This window comes from Brassica napus, chromosome A5 (assembly GCF_020379485.1).
Source record: "Brassica napus cultivar Da-Ae chromosome A5, Da-Ae, whole genome shotgun sequence".
NCBI classification, from domain to species: domain Eukaryota; kingdom Viridiplantae; phylum Streptophyta; class Magnoliopsida; order Brassicales; family Brassicaceae; genus Brassica; species Brassica napus.
Genome location: NC_063438.1, coordinates 28199435 through 28206912, shown reverse-complemented (window position 1 = coordinate 28206912; position 7478 = coordinate 28199435).

The following is a 7478-nucleotide window of genomic DNA, read 5'->3' as shown; positions in this document are numbered from 1 at the left end:
TTGCTATTCCCTAGAGAAACGGAGACAACAAAGGTTCCAAACCTCTTTGAACTTCATCATATTTTATTACATGATTCAAATATGTATTAAAACAGTATTTTCAAATTTTTTGAATTTTTCTCAAAATCTATGTGTAACCCCCTACGAAAATAGTGAGTTTTCGGTAAATGCTCTATATATGAAGCCTATAATCTTTAAATTTGTTTTAAAATTTAAAACCACATTATACCTTTGTATTAATGTATGATAAACTTCTTTTCATGGTACATGGACATCGTTCTAATTTTTTATCCATTAATTTAGCAAAACTGCAAATACTCCCTAAATCATTAGACTAACCACTATAAAATTGCTATTCCCTAGAGAAACGGAGACAACAAAGGTTCCAAACCTCTTTGAACTTCATCATATTTTATTACATGATTCAAATATGTATTAAAACAGTATTTTCAATTTTTTTGAATTTTTCTCAAAATCTATGTGTAACCCCTACGAAAATAGTGAGTTTTCGGTAAATGCTCTATATATGAAGCCTATAATCTTTAAATTTGTTTTAAAATTTAAAACCACATTATACCTTTGTATTAATGTATGATAAACTTCTTTTCATGGTACATGGACATCGTTCTAATTTTTTATCCATTAATTTAGCAAAACTGCAAATACTCCCTAAATCATTGGACTAACCACTATAAAATTGCTATTCCCTAGAGAAACGGAGACAACAAAGGTTCCAAACCTCTTTGAACTTCATCATATTTATTACATGATTCAAATATGTATTAAAACAGTATTTTCAAATTTTTTGAATTTTTCTCAAAATCTATGTGTAACCCCTACGAAAATAGTGAGTTTTCGGTAAATGCTCTATATATGAAGCCTATAATCTTTAAATTTGTTTTAAAATTTAAAACCACATTATACCTTTGTATTAATGTATGATAAACTTCTTTTCATGGTACATGGACATCGTTCTAATTTTTTATCCATTAATTTAGCAAAACTGCAAATACTCCCTAAATCATTGGACTAACCACTATAAAATTGCTATTCCCTAGAGAAACGGAGACAACAAAGGTTCCAAACCTCTTTGAACTTCATCATATTTATTACATGATTCAAATATGTATTAAAACAGTATTTTCAAATTTTTTGAATTTTTCTCAAAATCTATGTGTACCCCCTACGAAAATAGTGAGTTTTCGGTAAATGCTCTATATATGAAGCCTATAATCTTTAAATTTGTTTTAAAATTTAAAACCACATTATACCTTTGTATTAATGTATGATAAACTTCTTTTCATGGTACATGGACATCGTTCTAATTTTTTATCCATTAATTTAGGAAAACTGCAAATGCTCTGTAAATCATTGGACTAACCACTATAAAATTGCTATTCCCTAGAGAAACGGAGACAACAAAGGTTCCAAACCTCTTTGAACTCCATCATATATTATTACATGATTCAAATATGTATTAAAACAGTATTTTCAAATTTTTTGAATTTTTCTCAAAATCTATGTGTACCCCCTACGAAAATAGTGAGTTTTCGGTAAATGCTCTATATATGAAGCCTATAATCTTTAAATTTGTTTTAAAATTTAAAACCACATTATACCTTTGTATTAATGTATGATAAACTTCTTTTCATGGTACATGGACATCGTTCTAATTTTTTATCCATTAATTTAGCAAAACTGCAAATACTCCCTAAATCATTAGACTAACCACTATAAAATTGCTATTCCCTAGAGAAACGGAGACAACAAAGGTTCCAAACCTCTTTGAACTCCATCATATATTATTACATGATTCAAATATGTATTAAAACAGTATTTTCAAATTTTTTGATTTTTTCTCAAAATCTATGTGTACCCCCTACGAAAATAGTGAGTTTTCGGTAAATGCACAATATATGAAGCCTATAATCTTTAAATTTGTTTTAAAATTTAAAACCACATTATACCTTTGTATTAATGTATGATAAACTTCTTTTCATGGTACATGGACATCGTTCTAATTTTTTATCCATTAATTTAGGAAAACTGCAAATGCTCTGTAAATCATTGGACTAACCACTATAAAATTGCTATTCCCTAGAGAAACGGAGACAACAAAGGTTCCAAACCTCTTTGAACTCCATCATATATTATTACATGATTCAAATATGTATTAAAACAGTATTTTCAAATTTTTTGAATTTTTCTCAAAATCTATGTGTAACCCCTACGAAAATAGTGAGTTTTCGGTAAATGCTCTATATATGAAGCCTATAATCTTTAAATTTGTTTTAAAATTTAAAACCACATTATACCTTTGTATTAATGTATGATAAACTTCTTTTCATGGTACATGGACATCGTTCTAATTTTTTATCCATTAATTTAGCAAAACTGCAAATACTCCCTAAATCATTGGACTAACCACTATAAAATTGCTATTCCCTAGAGAAACGGAGACAACAAAGGTTCCAAACCTCTTTGAACTTCATCATATTTATTACATGATTCAAATATGTATTAAAACAGTATTTTCAAATTTTTTGAATTTTTCTCAAAATCTATGTGTACCCCCTACGAAAATAGTGAGTTTTCGGTAAATGCTCTATATATGAAGCCTATAATCTTTAAATTTGTTTTAAAATTTAAAACCACATTATACCTTTGTATTAATGTATGATAAACTTCTTTTCATGGTACATGGACATCGTTCTAATTTTTTATCCATTAATTTAGCAAAACTGCAAATACTCCCTAAATCATTAGACTAACCACTATAAAATTGCTATTCCCTAGAGAAACGGAGACAACAAAGGTTCCAAACCTCTTTGAACTTCATCATATTTTATTACTTGATTCAAATATGTATTAAAACAGTAGTTTCAATTTTTTTGATTTTTTCAAAATCTATGGGTTAATCCCTACGAAAATAGTGAGTTTTCGGTAAATGCTCTATATATGAAGCCTATAATCTTTAAATTTGTTTTAAAATTTAAAACCACATTATAACTTTGTATTAATGTATGATAAACTTCTTTTCATGGTACATGGACATCGTTCTAATTTTTTATCCATTAATTTAGCAAAACTGCAAATACTCCCTAAATCATTGGACTAACCACTATAAAATTGCTATTCCCTAGAGAAACGGAGACAACAAAGGTTCCAAACCTCTTTGAACTTCATCATATATTATTACATGATTCAAATATGTATTAAAACAGTATTTTCAAATTTTTTGAATTTTTCTCAAAATCTTGTTACCCCCTACGAAAATAGTGAGTTTTCGGTAAATGCTCTATATATGAAGCCTATAATCTTTAAATTTGTTTAAAAATTTAAAACCACATTAAACCTTTGTATTAATGTATGATAAACTTTTTTTCATGGTACATGGACATTGTTCTAATTTTTTATCCATTAATTTAGCAAAACTGCAAATGCTCTCTAAATCATTGGACTAACCACTATAAAATTGCTATTCCCTAGAGAAACGGAGACAACAAAGGTTCCAAACCTCTTTGAACTTCATCATATTTATTACATGATTCAAATATGTATTAAAACAGTATTTTCAATTTTTTGAATTTTTCTCAAAATCTATGTGTACCCCTACGAAAATAGTGAGTTTTCGGTAAATGCTCTATATATGAAGCCTATAATCTTTAAATTTGTTTTAAAATTTAAAACCACATTATACCTTTGTATTAATGTATGATAAACTTCTTTTCATGGTACATGGACATCGTTCTAATTTTTTATCCATTAATTTAGCAAAACTGCAAATACTCCCTAAATCATTAGACTAACCACTATAAAATTGCTATTCCCTAGAGAAACGGAGACAACAAAGGTTCCAAACCTCTTTGAACTTCATCATATTTATTACATGATTCAAATATGTATTAAAACAGTATTTTCAAATTTTTTGAATTTTTCTCAAAATCTATGTGTACCCCCTACGAAAATAGTGAGTTTTCGGTAAATGCTCTATATATGAAGCCTATAATCTTTAAATTTGTTTTAAAATTTAAAACCACATTATACCTTTGTATTAATGTATGATAAACTTCTTTTCATGGTACATGGACATCGTTCTAATTTTTTATCCATTAATTTAGCAAAACTGCAAATACTCCCTAAATCATTGGACTAACCACTATAAAATTGCTATTCCCTAGAGAAACGGAGACAACAAAGGTTCCAAACCTCTTTGAACTTCATCATATTATTACATGATTCAAATATGTATTAAAACAGTATTTTCAATTTTTTGAATTTTTCTCAAAATCTATGTGTAACCCCTACGAAAATAGTGAGTTTTCGGTAAATGCTCTATATATGAAGCCTATAATCTTTAAATTTGTTTTAAAATTTAAAACCACATTATACCTTTGTATTAATGTATGATAAACTTCTTTTCATGGTACATGGACATCGTTCTAATTTTTTATCCATTAATTTAGCAAAACTGCAAATACTCCCTAAATCATTGGACTAACCACTATAAAATTGCTATTCCCTAGAGAAACGGAGACAACAAAGGTTCCAAACCTCTTTGAACTTCATCATATATTATTACATGATTCAAATATGTATTAAAACAGTATTTTCAAATTTTTTGAATTTTTCTCAAAATCTATGTGTACCCCTACGAAAATAGTGAGTTTTCGGTAAATGCTCTATATATGAAGCCTATAATCTTTAAATTTGTTTTAAAATTTAAAACCACATTATACCTTTGTATTAATGTATGATAAACTTCTTTTCATGGTACATGGACATCGTTCTAATTTTTTATCCATTAATTTAGCAAAACTGCAAATACTCCCTAAATCATTAGACTAACCACTATAAAATTGCTATTCCCTAGAGAAACGGAGACAACAAAGGTTCCAAACCTCTTTGAACTTCATCATATATTATTACATGATTCAAATATGTATTAAAACAGTATTTTCAATTTTTTGAATTTTTCTCAAAATCTATGTGTACCCCCCTACGAAAATAGTGAGTTTTCGGTAAATGCTCTATATATGAAGCCTATAATCTCTAAATTTGTTTTAAAATTTAAAACCACATTATAACTTTGTATTAATGTATGATAAACTTCTTTTCATGGTACATGGACATCGTTCTAATTTTTTATCCATTAATTTAGCAAAACTGCAAATACTCCCTAAATCATTAGACTAACCACTATAAAATTGCTATTCCCTAGAGAAACGGAGACAACAAAGGTTCCAAACCTCTTTGAACTTCATCATATTTTATTACATGATTCAAATATGTATTAAAACAGTATTTTCAAATTTTTTGAATTTTTCTCAAAATCTATGTGTACCCCCCTACGAAAATAGTGAGTTTTCGGTAAATGCTCTATATATGAAGCCTATAATCTTTAAATTTGTTTTAAAATTTAAAACCACATTATACCTTTGTATTAATGTATGATAAACTTCTTTTCATGGTACATGGACATCGTTCTAATTTTTTATCCATTAATTTAGCAAAACTGCAAATACTCCCTAAATCATTAGACTAACCACTATAAAATTGCTATTCCCTAGAGAAACGGAGACAACAAAGGTTCCAAACCTCTTTGAACTTCATCATATTTTATTACATGATTCAAATATGTATTAAAACAGTATTTTCAATTTTTTTAATTTTTTCTCAAAATCTATGTGTTAACCCCTACGAAAATAGTGAGTTTTCGGTAAATGCTCTATATATGAAGCCTATAATCTTTAAATTTGTTTTAAAATTTAAAACCACATTATACCTTTGTATTAATGTATGATAAACTTCTTTTCATGGTACATGGACATCGTTCTAATTTTTTATCCATTAATTTAGCAAAACTGCAAATACTCCCTAAATCATTAGACTAACCACTATAAAATTGCTATTCCCTAGAGAAACGGAGACAACAAAGGTTCCAAACCTCTTTGAACTTCATCATATTTTATTACATGATTCAAATATGTATTAAAACAGTATTTTCAAATTTTTTGAATTTTTCTCAAAATCTATGTGTACCCCCTACGAAAATAGTGAGTTTTCGGTAAATGCTCTATATATGAAGCCTATAATCTTTAAATTTGTTTTAAAATTTAAAACCACATTATACCTTTGTATTAATGTATGATAAACTTCTTTTCATGGTACATGGACATCGTTCTAATTTTTTATCCATTAATTTAGGAAAACTGCAAATGCTCTGTAAATCATTGGACTAACCACTATAAAATTGCTATTCCCTAGAGAAACGGAGACAACAAAGGTTCCAAACCTCTTTGAACTTCATCATATGTTATTACATGATTCAAATATGTATTAAAACAGTATTTTCAAATTTTTTGAATTTTTCTCAAAATCTATGTGTTAACCCCTACGAAAATAGTGAGTTTTCGGTAAATGCTCTATATATGAAGCCTATAATCTTTAAATTTGTTTTAAAATTTAAAACCACATTATACCTTTGTATTAATGTATGATAAACTTCTTTTCATGGTACATGGACATCGTTCTAATTTTTTATCCATTAATTTAGCAAAACTGCAAATACTCCCTAAATCATTAGACTAACCACTATAAAATTGCTATTCCCTAGAGAAACGGAGACAACAAAGGTTCCAAACCTCTTTGAACTTCATCATATTTATTACATGATTCAAATATGTATTAAAACAGTATTTTCAAATTTTTTGAATTTTTCTCAAAATCTATGTGTACCCCCTACGAAAATAGTGAGTTTTCGGTAAATGCTCTATATATGAAGCCTATAATCTTTAAATTTGTTTTAAAATTTAAAACCACATTATACCTTTGTATTAATGTATGATAAACTTCTTTTCATGGTACATGGACATCGTTCTAATTTTTTATCCATTAATTTAGCAAAACTGCAAATACTCCCTAAATCATTAGACTAACCACTATAAAATTGCTATTCCCTAGAGAAACGGAGACAACAAAGGTTCCAAACCTCTTTGAACTCCATCATATATTATTACATGATTCAAATATGTATTAAAACAGTATTTTCAAATTTTTTGAATTTTTCTCAAAATCTATGTGTACCCCCTACGAAAATAGTGAGTTTTCGGTAAATGCTCTATATATGAAGCCTATAATCTTTAAATTTGTTTTAAAATTTAAAACCACATTATACCTTTGTATTAATGTATGATAAACTTCTTTTCATGGTACATGGACATCGTTCTAATTTTTTATCCATTAATTTAGCAAAACTGCAAATGCTCTCTAAATCATTGGACTAACCACTATAAAATTGCTATTCCCTAGAGAAACGGAGACAACAAAGGTTCCAAACCTCTTTGAACTTCATCATATTTATTACATGATTCAAATATGTATTAAAACAGTATTTTCAATTTTTTGAATTTTTCTCAAAATCTATGTGTAACCCCTACGAAAATAGTGAGTTTTCGGTAAATGCTCTATATATGAAG